The 19,739-nt window shown below is 40.2% G+C and overlaps 1 non-coding gene across 1 annotated transcript; it reads left to right on the top strand.

Moving 5' to 3' along the window:
- Window positions 1-18,817: 18,817 nt before the first annotated feature.
- Window positions 18,818-18,925, top strand: LOC141634829 (small nucleolar RNA R71). Its single transcript, XR_012539549.1, has one exon. It is a non-coding gene; the product is annotated as a small nucleolar RNA R71 (small nucleolar RNA).
- Window positions 18,926-19,739: the final 814 nt, after the last annotated feature.

Here is a 19,739-nt window from a genome sequence, read left to right as displayed (position 1 = left end):
CAAAGCTTGATTGGTGTCAAAGGGTTTTGCACTAGTTGAAATGCTTAAGTCTATTTGGATCTTCTTAGGGATTGTGTTTTATTATGATGATATACATATAGCGACTGAATCTAAAACCCACTTCTTCAATTAGAAGGAATGTATTCAATACATGTCTTGTGTTTTATAGATTCTTACAATCCTAACATCACCGACAACTTAAGAGATGGTCTTAAGTAGGACATCAATGAGTTGGAATCAACATTTTGATCATGTGATAAAACATTTCTCGATAAGTTGAGAAGTTGTGTTTATAGATGAAGATTAGTGGGAGTTACGAAAATTTTAGTAGTCTTATATGTGGATGACATATTGATCATTGCGAATGATTTAAGACTTTTGGAGAAATAAAGTACATCTTTAATATCCGGATTTATGGAGATAAATATACATGATATTAATGTCAAATAAGGAGTCATTATGTTGATAAGATTCATGACTAGTTCAATCGAATTGAACATATTTGATTGATTCCATTTGCTTCCGCAGCCGAATCAATTAAATAGGAAATGATGTATAACACTTCATATACTTTGAGTATGATGAATTGTTTCAAATCGAATTTAAGTAATAGTTACCAAGTAAGCCATAAAGATTACCCTTAAGTGCTTGCAGAAACATTAAGGATGTAATGCAAAGTGTTTTTGATGCAATTTTGTGTAAGGGTGTTACACAAATGACAATTGACAATTGAGATTGCGCATGGTTTCCGACAAAACCATAATCAAAACACATTAGGATGGTTTACGAACCATTGTGGCTATGTTATTTAAGAAATAGATTTGCTAGAATCGTTCTAGGCAATAAAGAACAATGAGAGATATTTACAACGGAAATTGAGTGCACTTGCAATCATGAGATGTGCAAGAAGGATGAGTCCCGCACACTGTGAAAACAGTGGGAGCTGTTCTAAGGCTAGATGGCCTATGTCTAGATTGGATCTAGACACGTACTCATAAAGTTTTGTAATGCAAATGTATACATTACGAGAGGAAAACAAGTATGTAGCAAGGTTGAGCAGGGAGTTGCTAAAACCTACTTAGCAAGGCCTTATCATAGGCTAAACATGATGAGTCATGTCATTTCAATTGAATTGAAATGAACAACTACATACAAGATCAAATTAGATTATAGAATATGAAATAGTAATCAGGCATTGACTATTCATATGTGATAATCGCATTTGTCATTCGAGTTTTTACTTTAAAAACTCTTTTCTTGTACTTTGTTACATCCAAACGGGTTGTAGAGATAATATTGAATCCCGTTAAAGTGAACCCGGATTAACATAGTATTCGCCCATAGTCACTTGTATGAGGTAACGTCTCGAAGTGACTAGAGTGTGATGCGATTGATGGCAAGTTCAAGTGCCATAGAGTCATGTGAGATGACTAGTCGATCACATAGGCAGACTGTTAGGAACACTTTGTCGGGCAGTGACCGGTTATAGAGTTCTGGAAAATTTATAAAGCCTGGTCGTGGCGAGAGCTACTATAGTATTCTAATGAGTCGATTCTTTTGACTAAAGACTATTCACCTAAGGTGGCATGGTTTCAGATTAGCTTTGATTTTATGTTACTACGACCATCGTAAATGGGGTCAAATGGGCATATTTTGGGTTATGATGGTTGTGGCTAGTCGAAGGGAATAGTGCGATAGGAATTGTCTACCCCTTTGTCAGGGTTAAAACAATATCTCAGGGCCACTCGAGGAGTAATGAACTGGAAATGGGTGGCCACGCTCGGAAGATTTCTATGGTAGAAAATTCCGGTCAATCAGTTATTCTCCAGATCGAGGAAACCACTCTCGATGTGATCACTTGCAAGTTTGACCTGAAAGACACCTTGCATTGAGTGGGAGATAGTAATAGGACAAGAGAATTGGTGACGCACACTTGTCGAGGACAAGTGGGAGATTGTTGGAATATATGTCCTCCGACAATAATGCGATCACAATTGTCGATCATATTGATCACATGTTTAAATTTCATTTTAAGAATACGTAAGGGATGATTCATTTTATAGTCAACTGATCAACATTAATCGGTAACGATTGGCTTGCTAGAGTTTGATGTTACGGTCGTGGTACGGTGGTGGTCAGTTGACCCCTTAAGGTCACACCTAAAGGATGATGCCCTTATCTGTAAAGTTGATTAATTGTATGATGATACAAGTTGATCAATTCCTTAAAATTGAACAATTCATTTGTGAGAGAGAATATTGATATCTTATTGTGATGGGATTAAATAAGATTTATTTTAGTAATTGAAAAGACGTGTTACTAAAATTGTTTATTGTTTGAGAAACAATAGAGATATGAATGAATGGTTAATTATAATTACAAGATGTTGTCAATTATAATTAAATGACCCATTTTATTTATGTGATCAAGTATCACTAGTCAATTTATTGTATGTAATTTAATTAATTTATAAAATGATATTTATGTGATAAATATGCATTAAATTAATTAATAACATGTAACATGCTACATGTGACATATTGTGCGACAATTGACAAAATAAAATGATAGTCCATTTTATGGAGGTTGGACCGAAATATGGAAGGATTGTTAGTGGGTTTTGGTTGTTTTATTTTATTTAATAAAATGGCATGATGATGCCTACCTACAACTAGCCTTACACCTACTCTTACACATCTTACACATTTTTTTTGTGAAGACAAAAAGAGAAAAGAAGATTCCCTTAGTTGGACTACTCCAACCGTGCTCCTCCTTCACTTTAAGAGAGACTTAGTTCTCTTATTTCATTCTTACATTATCACATGCAAAGTTCATGCATTATTCTCTTTTCTCTCTTTAATCTTCATCAAAACATGAGATTTTTGATCCAAATTGTTCATAAAAGATTACTAAAATTATTAATATAATATATGAGTGTTAGTAATCAATTTTAACTTAAACTACTAAACTAATATCTAGCTTATATTATTTAGTGGGGATAAGGGATAATCTTGGGTGCAATCAAGAGGAGAATCTCTACTTTGGGATTTTTGGAGGATCATCCTAATATTCATTATAGCTCAAGAACAAGTGAGGTAGGAGACTTCATTTGTGCCCATATAACCGAAAATACAATTATAAGGAACCGATTTTTCTTCACTCTTGTATTTGATATGCATGCATAAGATCTTTAAGTTTTTATGACTAAAACTTTAAACCTAAAATATGTGATATTAAAAATATGATTTCTAACAAAGCCGGCGGTAGGCATCGTCAAGTTGGGCAATCCTCTCGGAGAGGCTGGCTATGGCTTCCTCAACCTGTTGGAATATGGTGAGCATAGTTGCGGCACTAAACACAAATACCCCGTCCGAGGGATCTTTCTCCAAGGTGTTCACCTCGTCATCAATTGGCAGGATGAGGTGTGAGCAGTCCAGAGTTGGCTCATCGTTGGAGATAGCGTAGATTCCGAGAGGATTTGTTTTGTTGTTTGTCTTAGTCGGTGGGGGTAAAGGCAAATCCCCCTTTTCAATCATGTCTTGGATGATGTGTTTGAGTTTGAAGCAGGTCTCCATATCATGCCCTTTCCCTTGATGGTACTGACAGTAGGCATTGGGATTCCACAAGCGGGATTTCTTAGCATCGGTCGGATCTAGGGTGGGTTCGATTGGTTGTAACTTTCCCTGCTTCATGAGCCTCTTCAGGGCACTTGCATAAATTGACCATATATTAGTGAACACTCTCTGGGAGTGCTCAGCTCTCTTGACAGATGGTTCAATGAAGTTGACCTCATCGATCTTGTTCGTTTCACCATAAGGGCAAGATCCGGTTGAGGTGGTTTCCTCGTAGCCTCTGCCAGTGGTCTTGGCTAGGACACCCTTTCGGAGGTCATCTTCAATGCGTGTCCCCAGAATTTGCAGATCCTGGAAGGTCTAAATATTTTGATACCTCAGTAAGTTGGCATACACTGGGCGGAGATTGTTGACGAACTTTTCCACCAAAGTTGATTCACTCGGCTTGTTGACCAGCTGAGTACTTACCCTCCTCCAACGGGTTAAGAACTCGGTGAATCCCTCCTTGTCATTCTGGGTTAGGACCTCAAGGGTACGGGTATTGGCTTGGATTTCAATATTGTCAGCGTATTGCTCAGCAAATTCAACCGCAACCTCATCCCAGGTAGTAAGGTTCTTCGGGTTAAGGGAATAGTACCATTGGCGAGGGATCGGTTCCAAGGATGATGGGAAGATCCGGGTGCAGAGCTCCTGTTTGACCCCTTTTATGGCCATGTAGTCTTTGTAGGCACGGATATGATTGAGCGGGTCCTCCACTCCTTTGAACTTAGGTACATCAGTCAGGGTAAAGTTGTCAGGTAGTTGATCCCCAACAGGTTCAAACCTTCGGTTGTTCTCAAGATGGATATTGTAACCCCGGGTTAGGAGCTGTTCTTCCAAGAGTTTTAGCCTTTTCTCAGTTTCAGTCAAAGGTGGAGTATTATGTTCTCCAGCTTCTTTGTTTTCCAGTGTGTCGATACGGGTCTCGACACGATCCAGAGTGACCTTAGGAGCGGTGAGCAGGCTGGCTAGCTGAGCAGTCGTGACATCTCAGTTTTTATCATTGTTGTTGCTGTTGACAGACGAAGTTGAAGGCGGGGCCATGACTCCGAGGCAGAAAAACGGCTCATATTACAACTCAAGCCGACACAGATCAAAGACTGAATGCAGACAATGCAAAGGACGAGACAAAGTCAGACTCAAGAAGACGAGGATGACCGTGCGTGGTACCTCGGTGCTAACTCAATTTATGACGCGACGGTGTTGACCGAACCTTTGATAAGTGTCCAACGTAGCAGCGTGACGCCATTGGACGAGTCTTGTGGTGAGACGACACATAAGTAAAGACCCATAAGTACCTTCGCTTCGACTCGATAGAAACGAGGCGGAATTGGAATGATGGACTGAAGTTTTCGAAAATAGAAATTTTCAAAAAGATTCATGTGTCGCTTTTTGGACGGCTTTCGAAGATAGAGATCTCCGCAAGTCGGTAAGTTGAAAGGGGTTATCTTAAGTTTATTTGCAAAAGACGGTTTGAGTTTGAATCGGCTCGGAAAACAAGGTATTGCCTCCCAAGACGGTTTTTGAAATTCTAAATTCTATGTTTTGAAAATCGAGTTTGAAATGTTTAAATAGGTCTCGGGGACGGTGCATGGTCCTCAGGATCTCGAAATTGTCTCGAGAAAAGGGTGTGTGCTTTTCTCGGGTTTTGAAAGAGCCATTGTCGGCGCGAGACGGGTTAAAATCCGTGCCAAGACGCGGTGATTATAACGGCGTAAAAGGGTGATTTGAAATGGTTGTAAAGAACCGGGTTTAAAAATCATCATTACGACGGCCTAGAAAGGCGTGTTGAAATGGTTATAAAAATCGGGTTTGAAAATCGTCATTACGACGGCCTAGAAAGGCGTCTTGAAATGGTTATAAAAACCGAATTTGAAAATCGTCATTACGACGGCCTAGAAAGGCATGTTGAAATGGTTATAAAAACCGGGTTTGAAAATCGTCATTACGACGGTCTAGAAAGGCGTGTTGAAATGGTTATAAAAACCGGGTTTGAAAATCGTCATTACGACGACCTAGAAAGGCGTGTTGAAATGGTTATAAAGACCGAGTTTGAAAATCGTCATTACGACGGCCTAGAACGGCGTGCAACGGTCGGCAAAAGACCGAGGTTTGAAATGGCCATTATAACGGCGCAAAAAGGTGTTTTTGGAAGTTTGAAAATGACACGGAAGGACTTATGATCAAGTAGCACATAAGCACTCACAGTTTCATTGTTTTATGCATTATGCTGACACGGGTTTTTGCTTAGAAGGGTGGATTACACACCAAGCAATCAAACCCCGATTTGGGAGAGGGATACCAATCCAAACAAAATGTGTAAGGAGGGTGCCCTAGCCTCGTGCTCGAAAATGATGAAAGCTCTTTGACCAAACAAAAATGTTTGACGTCAACACTATGCTTGACACAATCAGGATTCGAAACGCGGGGATGAGAAAACTCACGCCGACGAGACGAGCCAATTGGTCGAAAAGGGTTAGGTTGTGGGCCCGGACAAGGAACCCGATCGTGACCGTAATATCAATTAATGCATTTCAACCAAGACCTTGTTCGAGTCTCACCATCTAGGGATCACAAAGACGTAAGTGTCCCAGTTCTCCCCAGCGGAGTCGCCAATCTGTGGACATGGGCCCACCTGCAAGTCCGGTTCGATCTGCGGACATGCAGCGGTCTTTTGAAAGCCACGCTCGGCGGATTAAAAATGCTTTCGACCGGATCATTTTAGATCGGTTGGTTTCGTCTTGGTAAGGGTCTCGAAACAACTAGAGATATTCGGACTCGCCACCAAGCACTTGTGGGATGCTTGGAACCCGTTCGAAATTCACTTTATACCTCGGTCAAATCGAAGCACAAAGCAGCGTTTGACATAGGTACTAACGATAAGGAAATCGTCCCTCTTTAGCATCCTATCTCTAGAATGACTCTCGTACGCCCTGAATAAGGTCGTCCACTATCCAAAGTTTCTGAGAAAGAGGTGAAGGTACGTATTGGGATGCCCTTTAATCAGATACCCAATCCCGCCCGCGGTAGCGGCCTCTACTGATCGATCTTGGTTGGTTGAATACAAAATTTGATAAAACGGTTTAAATGCATGAATGCGCATCCAATAATTTAAACCTAACATGTGAGAGCTTTCTAAGTCGGTTGATTTAATCCAAATATCAAGTATAAGATGTCGAGTTGGATTAATGGTTAATTTGCATGCAAGACGAAAGTTAAACATCCATTTACCGTATTAGGTTTATGGTGCATAACGTGATCTATTTGTCTTAGTAAAGCATTTTGCAAATATGATTTTTGAATGAGTAAATAGTCATATGATCCGTCTTATATCCGGGTTAACCGGAGTCGGGATCGCCCTAGACTAATGCTGGAAAGAGCACAGACCCTGCACCAGGCAGCCACGTGAGGCGCGAGCCTGTTGGCAGTGCAAGGGGTTCTCCCCTGGTTTTGGAAATAAGAAAGAAGAGGTTTGTTTAGGCGCGGGTCAACCAACGGTTGTATGCCGTATTCTGACACTTTGAAAAACGTTTATAAAACGTATTAAAAAATGGGTATTTGACCCGATTTGTTTTGAATGGGTCGTTTAGACCGCATTTGTTGATTTGAGGAACGAGACTCGAATAATCATCATTATTTCGATGATATTCGGTGTCGGGTTCGACTTGGCAAGCTTGGCATGAATAGTTTTGAAAATAATTATGAGCTAATTGTTTTAAGTTCATTTGAATATAATTAGCCGATACTCATCATCATACCTAGGTTAAAATCCGGCATGGTATGTAGAACCAATTATGACTTTGTGTTGGTGACTAATATGCTTGTTTTGAAAATGTAAAGAATATGATGAAAGGCTTTGATACCCGTCGCTGTGAGTACCAAAGATAAAATTTATAATCTCCTATTAAGACTAACCTAGGCTAGTGGTAACAGGGTCGATCCGCAAGGAGGCAGTTGTAAACTTTAGTTGATTAATGTTCAGTCTGAGGTAACTAATATGGGGGTTGATATAAATTGTTCTATAGCTAATAACAATAAAAGAAATAAACGAAATAAACAGATAAGAGAAGGGTACTAGGATGATCGGTTCATTATAGCTTCGGCGGCAACAAACTAAGTTGGTCTAAATCGAACACAGGTAAGGCGGGAAATAAGAGGTCCTCTCGGTCCACTCCTAACATATAGCATCTCTCGATCTCGCTATAGGTCCCTAATGTCACTAATACTAACTTTCGTCCTGAAAAGTGACTAATGGTCTAAACTATACCTATCTTTCGATCTTAGCACAGTTTAGTCGAATTAATTGACGGTCAAACAACCTACCCTACCTTTCGGTCTAATGGGTCGGTCACAAAATAGGTATCTAACTGGTCGCATGCATTCGATTTGTTAAATACAAGTTTAAATTCAATTAAAACGAAGGATAACCTTACAAGGTCAGTCGATCGACCAACAATGTCAGTCGATCGATCGACACGCCTTCATTCGATCCGTGTTTAATCTAATGCCGCCTAGCCATAAATCGCCTACATCCTAGCACTAACTATTTAGCTACTCATGGTGAAGGTAAAAACAACAATAAAGCTCATGACAATTACGGAATTCATGCTTAAAATAAATAACAATGATGATGAAACGATAATTGGCTTGGGAACACTAACTATCAATTCTAATCTATTAGCAAAATACGTAAACTGAAGGTAAACAGGAGAAATACCGAACTGAAGGGGTAAGATTTGATTAATAAGAACCGAATTTCGATGCTCACGATAATTCCAAACCCTAATTATTCGATAAAGAACTTTGAATGAAAACTTAATTCTAAAACTTGATGTAAAATTATCCCTAAAAGACTTGATGATAAAACTGAAAGTTGTGTTACGTTATATAGCAAATAAGCGCAACAACTATTTCCTAAACCTAAACTTCACGGGCCTCGAGTTTCTCAATCTTTTAATTCCCGTCTGGAATCGAAATCTGGTCGATCGACTACTCAGGCCGGTCGATCGACTGCTCCTCAGCAACAGTAGCTTCTGGATCCCGAGCATTGGTCGATCGACTGAAAAGGCTAGTCGATCGACTGCTTGAGCTGCTACTTGACTTCTTTTAACTCGTGGACTTGTCTTTTGGGCCTTGAATTGCGCACCAAGCTTGTTCTTTAAGCAATTCCTTTGCGTCATTCGCAATGCAGATTACTCGGGGGCGGATTCGGCTTGATTTCCCGTCGAATTCTTCACATTTCTACAATAAAGTACAAAATACGGAAGTAGACGAAAATAGGGAGAAATGTAGCATAAACTAAACAAATGAGCTCTGAAATGCGTGTAAAAAGAGATGTAAAACATCATATAAATGACACGCATCAAATCTCCCCAAACCAAACCTTGCTTGTCCCCAAACAAGAACTAGACTCGATCTAATGACCTAATGGAACGAGTTCAAACTCAGAGCGAATTGCAAACTGTAGGGCCTAAACCAATTTAATGCACAACCAACAATCAATTAGTAATGTGAATCATGCAAACGAATTATAAAACCGTTAAAAGGTCTTTGAACCGTTGATCAAAGACTTATCAAACTGGACTCTCACGGGTCACTCAAATCACTCAATAAGCGCAGGTGATATACATGTAAGATAGAAAGAAGTAAATTTGTAGTGACTCTCACCTAACTGCGACCTATGAAGACATGCCAGCAATAAATTATGAAGAAGACCTCTATGACCGTACATATGCATTCCAACCGAACAGATGACCATTGACACATGCCGAGGTATAATTATGGAGGTGTGAGGTATGGGTAAGAAGAGGCAAAACATTTTATGGTAAAGTGGAGGTACAGGTGATCAAGCTAGTACCAAAACGGAACCAAAGGACAACATCCAACTTCTTTCTCATAAACAAATGAACGGTGCTATAGCAAGCACAAAACTCACAATCTCCAAACTATCAAATCAATAAACTCCCCATAGGATATAAATGAAACATGGGAGCAAAAATCGCCAAAAGATAAGGATTAAATTATGCGAATTGATTTCTTTTCTTTTCTTTCACGAACTTCAGTCGATCGACCTAAAGGAGCAGTCGATCGACTGCTTTGAACAGTACAGAAACTTTTCTCTCTCTTTTTTTTTTCTTTTTCGAATCATTTTCATTTATTTTCTTTTTTTCTTTTCTTTTGTTTCTTTCTTTCCTTCTTTCATTTTCCAATCATCATCTCAACGGAGCAAATGCCACCAAAAACGAGTAACAATCCCAAGAAAACAGACTACTAGCTTGACAAAGGACAGGCTATGTGTAGGATGTAGTAAATAGGACAAAAAGGATATTTTTGGCAGATGTGGAGCTTATGGGTAAAATGAGAAAAGGAAACCTCTACCACATGTGTCAACTAACCACAAACCGAATGCATACAGGTATTAAGTAGATCAAATTCATAATTATGCAAATTAAGGACACATGTCTCATAAGGAGTACTACTCACATTCCTAGATGAACTGGTCATGAATGTCACCAGTTATAGGCTCTAACTCTCAGAAATATGATGTAGCTTGCCAATCTTCTAAGTCAAGTCTAAAGTTCAGCAAATGAATTAACGAAAACTCGTAGATATGCATTTACGATTCTACTAATAACATGTAAGTCAAGCAAGGCTTAGGCAAAACAGGTGCAAAATGCTAAATCATCATAGAAATACTACCGTTCCGACTCGACCTATATGCTAAAATAAACGTGCATTTTATGGAAAATTTTTTTTGAAATTTTTCAATTTTTTTGAATTTTGAATTTTTTTTTTTTTTTTTTTTTTGAATTTTGTATTTATGAGAGAAATGAAATAAAACAATGCAAAACAGAATTAAACGTGAATGCAAGCAAATGATATGCGACGCAAAACCCTTCCCCAAACCAAATCGCACAATGTCCCCATTGTGCAAAATCATGTAATGAAAGCGAAGAGAAACGGGAATTTGCGAGAAAAGGGAAATAAAAACATAATGACATAAAGTAAAGACTTGGGAACTTACAAGACTTTAAGCGCAGTAAAGGAAACCTCCCCAAACCAGCGTGAGCTAGGAGGTTTCAAAGAGCAGCAGATGCTACCAATAAGGACCCGAAAAGACAATTAAAAGCCACGCATAAGATCAAGAAAGCAATTTTGAAACGTAAAAATTGTGCATAATTGAAACAAAAGAAGAAATAGATGATTCGACGGAAAATAAAGTGGAGTAGAAAACTCCTTGAATCCGCATATCGACCAAACACAAGCAGGGGAGAGGTCGTGAACGCATATAGCAAGAAGAAGGGTCGATCGACCACTAAGGTCGATCGATCGACCAGGTGGGCGTGAACAGTAGCTCTGAAACTCCGCAATTGATCGATCGACCAAAGATGCCAGTAGATCGACTGAAAACACTGCTGCAGTGTCTTATTTCTTCGTAATTGCTCAATGATTTGAGCTAATAAGCTCTAAATACCTGCAAATGCACAATAGTACGCGCCCAAAATTGCGCAAAACCCAGAACGAAGTCTAAAGTATTTAAAATCCTAAGCAAACGAAATAAAGGCGAAGTTTTCACGCACGCAAAAGCAATAAAAAATAGTTCGGAAGCAATAAAGTGAAGTTTATAACGAATTTGATCAACTAATAGTTGATCAAAAAGGACCACGGATGGCCCACTTCGCTCGCTTCGGCTACTAGAGGTAGCCTCAATGGTGCTCATATTATCGCTTGCACCTTCTTAGTGTCGATGGTCGGAGAGCTTAATGGATCAACTTCGTCATCTCCCAATCAAGGACTCCTTGGAATCGTCGGAATCCGGATCACCCATCTCACCTTGGCTGGCTCATCTTCCACTTCCTCATCAGTCCCATAGCTTAGGCATCCAAGACCTCCTCTTTGAATGATAGGCTTTGTCGTAGCCGGAGTATCCAACGCTCTTCCTTCCCAAACCACTCTGCATTATCTAAAACAACAAATTCTTCCTCCTTCTTGCTCCCAATCTGGGGTGGAGGGGTTAATACAAAGTAGTAATAGGGACAATCGATTCGGGAAGCACAAAGTACGATCTCTTTTCAGAGACCGTATTACAAGTAACAGGCCACATGGCGTCCTTCTTTTTAGCAGGTTGGGCAAAAATGATAGAATGTTTCCCAACCTTGAAGGTCAAGGTTCCTAAACCGACGTCAATAACTGCACCAGCAGTGTGCAGAAACGGCCTACCTAAGATGATTGGTATATGGGCATCCTCAGGCATGTCAAGGACTACAAAGTCAACAGGGGAGAAAAACTTCCCTATTTGGACGGGTATGTCCTCTAGGACTCCTATAGGCTCGACCGCAGATCGGTCAGCCATCTGAACTGTCATTTCTGTGATAGCAAACCGGGTCAACTTGAGTTTCCTAGCTAAACTCAAGGGCATGACACTTATACTGGCCCCTAAGTCACACAGTGCCTTCTCAATTGAGAAGGTACCTATTTTGCAAGGGACAGAAAAACTGCCCGGGTCCTCTAACTTAAGGGGCGCAGTGTGAGACAGATAAGAACAAGACTCCTTGGTGAGTGCGACAGTGTGCACTGTTTCAAGTGACCGCTTTTTGGACAACAGTTGTTTCATAAATTTGGTGTAAGCGGGTACTTGGTTGACTAACTCAAGGAAGGGGACTTGCACATTCAGACTACGGATAACTTTCTCAAACTTATTGAAAGATACCTGTTCTTTGGTCGGCACGAGTCTCTCCGTATATGGGGCTGTAAGGAGCACCTTAGCCCTCTCTTCTAAGTCGTGTGTGCCGGTATCCTTGGACTTAGGCTGAAAGTCCGTCACCTTCTCTTTGTTGAAGCTAGACCCTTCCTCAGACCGTCTCAAATGAGACCCATTGACCGTCATTGGATCGAACTTCGGAGCCGGGACTGACCCATTAGCACTCGGGTCTGCCCCTAAAATCTTCGGGACTGTAGTACCCCGAAACAAGTGATCTCGTAGGTTATTTGGCATTAAAGGACGAGATTCTTCAATATCAGCAGTGATATGGGTCGATCGACCACCCTCCTCGATCCGATCGACCGGTTTGCACTGATTCGAACTCCCAGAACTTGCAGTCGATCGATCGACTAGGTATATCAGTCGATCGACTGATTTTCCTGGCAGACGTCTTTTTCTTTGAATTGTTCGTTGAAGCTTTCTCTTGGCTTGTTTCTGGCTTACTTTTCTCGACAGCATCCTCAACCATAACAGGACCGTCAAGGGTGGACCCGCTCCTCAAAGTGATGGCATTTAGGGTCTCCTTTTGTTCGGGTTGAGTGGGTAAATGTCCGGGAGCTCGTGTGTTATTCTTACTAGCCAGTTGAGCAATTTGGCTCTCTAATAACTTCATCCCGGCCTCTCTTGCTTGGGACTCCTTAAGCAACAGATTCTTAAGCTCGGAGAACTCAGAATTCTGTGATTGTTGCTGCTGCGGCACATAAGGAGGCTTTTGATATTGCTGTTGCTTTTGATGAGGAGGCACATATGGTCACTGTGTGGCGGAGGTTGAGTTGGGTTTTGGACATTCTGGCTCCTCCAACTCAAGTTCGGATGCGGTGGCTCGTAGTAGGTGTTTGTCCGCCTATAGTGTTGAAAGGCGACAAGATTCAAAGGGGCTAGGGCGTTTTTCGAGACATGGCCCTCAACTCCACACCTTTCACAGACGAAGGGACCGTCTAAAACAGCATTGACTTGGTACATCCCACCTTTAGAAGCTCCTCCTAGCTCATACTTGTCGAATCTCGCAGTAAGAGCCTCAAGTGCAGCAACAGAGGAAGATTCAGCAGCTCTCCTCTGGTTCCCTCTCGAATTCCCATACTCGGCCTTGTGAGTAGCTAGATCGTCAATGATCTTCCACCCTTTGGTTGCTCCCAAATTTTCAAATAATCTTCCATTGGCTCAAAAGATCCAAAATGGCCCTCTGATCGTCGTACAACCCATTGTAGAAATGATTGCACAAACTCCACTTTGCAAACCCATGGTGCGGTATGGTTCGCACCAACTTCTTGAATCGGACCCATGCCTCGTGGAAATTCTCATCTGGCCTTTGTTTAAAGCCCGTGATTTGAGCTCGAATAGCGATCGTCCTTGAAGCAGAAAAATACTTCTTGTAGAACGCTAATGCCAATGTATTCCAATCAGTGATCTCTAGAGCAGTCCGGTCCAAGTCTCTATTCCACTCCCTTGCAGCATCACGAAGGGAGAAGATGAACATGGTCTCCTTTATTTGATCCTGGGTCACGCCAGTTGGTGGAGGAATGGAGCAGCAGTAGTCAATAAAAGTCTCCATGTGCTTGGCTGCATCTTCATTTGCAGCTCCCCCAAACTGATTTCTCTCTACCATAGTAATATAGGCAGGCTTTGGTTCGAACTTTCTGGCTTCTCCCGGTAATTCGAACCCCTTGTATAAATTGTCGGCTGTCGGCTCGGAAAAACTAGCTATACTCGCTTCCTCGGCCATGACTGAAAATTCTGGAGAAGTAACTGTCTCGGGTGAAGATGTAGAAACGGGTGAAGATGGTGGATTCTCCTCGAATGTACTCGTTCGTAAAAACTAGAATGAGAACTAGGCTCTTCCAAATGTCGTTCTTGAAATAATCTCCTCTTAACGTGCAAAGATCTTTCAATCTCTGGATCAAATGGCAGTAATGGACCACCCTGTGACTTGCGCATAAGAGGAAACTACAACAAAATATAAGAACAGTTTAAGGAACGGAAGTTCCTTAAACTAAGAAAAACTAAAAATAAAAACAACTAAAATTAGGACTATTGCCTCCCCGGCAACGGCGCCAAAATTTGATACCCGTCGCTGTGAGTACCAAAGATAAAATTTATAATCTCCTATTAAGACTAACCTAGGCTAGTGGTAACAGGGTCGATCCGCAAGGAGGCAGTTGTAAACTTTAGTTGATTAATGTTCAGTCTGAGGTAACTAATATGGGGGTTGATATGAATTGTTCTATAGCTAATAACAATAAAAGAAATAAACGAAATAAACAGATAAGAGAAGGGTACTAGGATGATCGGTTCATTATAGCTTCTGGCAAAGAAACTAAGTTGGTCTAAATCGAACACAGGTAAGGCGGGAAATAAGAGGTCCTCTCGGTCCACTCCTAACATATAGCATCTCTCGATCTCGCTATAGGTCCCTAATGTCACTAATACTAACTTTCGTCCTGAAAAGTGACTAATGGTCTAAACTATACCTATCTTTCGATCTTAGCACAGTTTAGTCGAATTAATTGACGGTCAAACAACCTACCCTACCTTTCGGTCTAATGGGTCGGTCACAAAATAGGTATCTAACTGGTCGCATGCATTCGATTTGTTAAATACAAGTTTAAATTCAATTAAAACGAAGGATAACCTTACAAGGTCAGTCGATCGACCAACAATGTCAGTCGATCGACTGACACGCGGGTTCAGTCCGTGTTTAATCTAATGCCGCCTAGCCATAAATCGCCTACATCCTAGCACTAACTATTTAGCTACTCATGGTGAAGGTAAAAACAACAATAAAGCTCATGACAATTACGGAATTCATGCTTAAAATAAATAACAATGATGATGAAACGATAATTGGCTTGGGAACACTAACTATCAATTCTAATCTATTAGCAAAATACGTAAACTGAAGGTAAACAGGAGAAATACCGAATTGAAGGGGTAAGATTTGATTAATAAGAACCGAATTTCGATGCTCACGATAATTCCAAACCCTAATTATTCGATAAAGAACTTTGAATGAAAACTTAATTCTAAAACTTGATGTAAAATTATCCCTAAAAGACTTGATGATAAAACTGAAAGTTGTGTTACGTTATATAGCAAATAAGCGCAACAACTATTTCCTAAACCTAAACTTCACGGGCCTTGAGTTTCTCAATCTTTTAATTCCCGCCTGAATCGAAATCGTCGATCGACTACTCAGGCCGATCGATCGATCGCTCCTCGAATGTAGCTTCTGGATCCCGAGCATTGGTCGATCGACTGAAAAGGCTAGTCGATCGACTGCTTGAGCTGCTACTTGACTTCTTTTAACTCGTGGACTTGTCTTTTGGGCCTTGAATTGCGCACCAAGCTTGTTCTTTAAGCAATTCCTTTGCGTCATTCGCAATGCAGATTACTCGGGGGCGGATTCGGCTTGATTTCCCGTCGAATTCTTCACATTTCTACAATAAAGTACACAATACGGAAGTAGACGAAAATAGGGAGAAATGTAGCATAAACTAAACAAATGAGCTCTGAAATGCGTGTAAAAAGAGATGTAAAACATCATATAAATGACACGCATCAGGCTTTAAAAATACCTCCCAAAATGAAATTAAAGGCTTTAAAATACTTTTTAAATGTTATTAACCAAATATTATCACCGAAACACGGATTTAGCCGTCATGGTATGAGGAACCAAGGGTGAAAAATATTTTTTGGTTAAAACAAATGAAATAAAATAAAAAAGGTTTGAAAATATTTGAAATGGTAAAAACCGATTACAAATATGGAAATGAATTAAAGGGGAAAGACGAGAACAAACACGGTTGAGTTCTGACCTGGGCACCCCATTGAGGAGCGAGCCTTTGTGCACAATAACGGGCTTCTGCCTCAGGCCAAAACTCAGTTGTGGCTCGTTTATCCCATGTTTTGGAGCATGTTATGCATGTTTTAGCATGTTATATATAGTCATAAAACAAATGAAGAAATGATAAAAGAAGGAGTTTTACACCCTCATACTTACATGTTTGGTTATGGCGAGAAACCGACGTAAGTGTAACAACTCTACAATTAGTAAAGAGGCAAGTAAAGGTCGGATCCCAAGGGACAGGAATTGAGATGAGAATTCTATTGAAACTAGTGGTGTCTTAGGGGTGTCACAATTTGGGTTGATGTAGAAGATCACTAACTAAAAAGCAATGAAAGTAAATAAGCAAGATGAATTAAAAGGGTTGTAAACAATTGATAAAAAGCACTAGGGTATCATGGGGTCATAGGGGAATCATGGGAATTGATCATACAAACATGTTCTCAAATTATAAGCAAGCAATTATTGTTGCGATGGATTGAGTTGGGTTATATCTTACAATCCTAGGAAAGTTTGGGTCCCGGAGCCGAATCGATTAGATTGTACAACACCTACAAGTCGACTTAGTCTTCCCTACTCAACAACATGCATGGTCTAATGAGACTCGAGTTGGTTTATGTCTTACAAGTCTCATTGAAAAGATAGGCGATGGGTAAAAAATGCAAGGATTCATAGGCTCACATTTCATCAAACATAACATGTGCATGAGTTGAGATCAAAACAAGCAAGCAAATAAACCATGAAAGCATATTAATTTAAGCATGAATCATTCCCCATGTTGGTTTTCCCTAATTACCCATTAACCCTAGCTAGGTCACTAATCACTCATTATCATGTTGATCATGCTAGCAAGGTTGTCAATCATACCAACAAAAGGAAACATGATGAATAAATGAAAGTAATTAACAATAATTAAAAAGGGACTAAGAGAATTATACCTACTAATGATTCCAATAATAAAGCAAAGAATAAAAGAAGTACTTGATGCTTGATTGAGAGGTTGTCAATCTCCCAATAATAACCCAAATAATCTTCAATTACCCAAAATAAAGGATGAACAAAAGAGAGATTAAGGAAATAAAACTTGTATTAAAACTTGATTAATTGTTGATTACAATACTAAAGACAGATTTGATTGATATTAACTGCTCTAATAATTGGTAAGAAGAACATGCTCTTCTAATTAGACTAATGGGGTATTTATAGTGGAAATTAGGTTGATGCATTAGGGTTAACTAAGGGCTAAACTAGTAATTACACTTTTTACATTGAGCAGGGAGAAGCTGGTATTTTTCGAAGGAAGGGCTTCTTTCTTTCATGCATGAAGAGACGAATTCGTGCTGGGCTGGAATCCGGGCGTATTGGTGTCGGGACGGGCGGATTGTAGCAGGGGAAGACGGGCGTCTTCAAGGGAATCCGGGCGGATTCTGGTGGCTGCTAACCCGGCCGGCACGTGATTGATTAATTCCGTGAAAGGAATTGAGACTTCTAAATTCTTCACAATTTCATAAACTATCCAAGTTGGTCATCAAATTTGGGCTTGGCTTGACGACTTGGAAAAGGAAGTCTAATCACAATGGGCTCCTTCTCCTTGACCTTGTCTTCATTTTTCTTTGAAATTTCTTCTTTTGATGATTCTCCATCTTTGGAGTTTTGCACCATTTCTTCCTTATCACTTGCTTCCACAACTTCATCCTCAACTTGATTCTTCGGTGCTTCATACCTTGTACCACTTCTCAAGTGAATGGCACTAACCGTTTCATGTCTTGGGGGATTACTTTGAGGTGGTAATTTCCCCTTTTGTCTTTGTGAGCTTGAAGATGCTAGTTGAGTCAATTGGGTTTCCAACATCTTGGTGTGAGCTAGAATGTTGTTGATGGTGGTTTCCTTTGCTTGACTATCTTTTTGCATTTGAGTGAAAAACTCTTGTTGATTCTTTTGCATTTGGAGAACCGCTTTTTGAACATCAAAACTTTGGTCATTTTGGTGATTGTATGGATTTTGGTTTTGGTAACCTTGGTTTTGGTTGTAAAAGGGTCTTTGATTTTGGTTTCTCATGGGAGGTGGGGTGTATGTTGTTTGAGGGTTTTGAACATTTTGGCTTTTGTATGAGAGATTTGGATGAAACTTGGTGTTTTCATTGTAATAGTTGGAATAAGGGGTACCACTCTTGTATGCTTGGAAAGCATTCACTTGTTCATTTGTTCCCCTACATTCACTTTGGTCATGTCCCAAAGTTCCACAATTCTCACATATCCCACTTGGGATTGATGAGGATGCCGTCATGGCATTAACATGATGCTTTGGTGATTTTGAGGCTTCTTCAACTCTAGCCATAGCTTGTTCAAACTTCAAATTGATTGTGTCAATGTGAGCACTAAGTTGAGCACCCAATTGAGTAACGGAGTCCACTTCATGCCTTCCTCCTCTAGTAGCCTTGCGAGTTCTACTATATTGTGAGTTATGGACCGCCATTTCCTCAATCTTGTTCCATGTTTGATTGTCATTAACTTCGGTGAACATTCCATTTGATCCCATGTTGAGAATGTTCCTTGAATCTTCATATAAACCGTTCCAAAATTGTTGTACCAAGAACCACTCGCTATGTCCATGGTGAGGACATGAGCGACAAATTCCCTTGAACCGCTCCCAAGCTTCATACAAAGATTCTTCATCCCTTTGCTTAAAACCCGTAATTTGAGCTCTTAGCATGTTAGTCTTTTCCGGTGGGTAGAACATTTTGTAGAAAGCTAGAGCCAACTTCTTCCAAGAATCAATTCCGAGAGTGGCCTTATCAAGGCCCTTCAACCATTGTTTTTTAGCAGTGCCGATTAGAGAAAAGGAAATAAGACCCATCGAATTTGGTCTTGAGTCACACCGGTTTGAGAAATCGCATCACAATAGTCACAAAAGGTTTCCATATGAGAATGAGGGTCTTCACTAGGCATCCCCCCAAATTGGCTCCTTTCGACTAATTGGATAAAGGCGGATTTGGCAATAAAATTTTCGGTCAAATGTTGTGGTGTGGGAGTACCATTGGGTAGGTTCTCCTCGGTGGGTACAGAATGTGATGAAAACTTAGGCATTGTAGGTTGATTTTGTGGGGTATTTTGTGTTGGGTTCTCCTCACCTTCTCTTGCAAAAGGGTTGATGAACTCAATAGTTGGTTGAATATCCACTACCTCACTAATACCTCTCAAATTCCTCCTAGCAAATCTCCTATTGTTTGTCAAGGTTCTTTCAATTTCACGATCAAAAGGTAACAAATCACCTTGTGACCTTCTAGACATGCAAAATATCAAACAACTCGAAAACAAATAGAACAAACCTTGAGGAGTTTTACTTCCCCAAGGCAAAGAAAGACACAACTAATAAGAATATAAGAAAATCTAAATCAAGTTAACACCGTCCCCGGCAACGGCGCCATTTTTGATCGGTCCGTTTCGTGTTCACAATTGAATAGATGTTGTCGTTGGGTCACGTCCGAATCAAAACACAATTTATAGCTTCACAAACAACTCTATAA

This window comes from Silene latifolia, chromosome Y (genome assembly GCF_048544455.1).
Source record: "Silene latifolia isolate original U9 population chromosome Y, ASM4854445v1, whole genome shotgun sequence".
Lineage (NCBI taxonomy): Eukaryota > Viridiplantae > Streptophyta > Magnoliopsida > Caryophyllales > Caryophyllaceae > Silene > Silene latifolia.
This window is presented reverse-complemented; position numbering and strand designations above follow the sequence as displayed.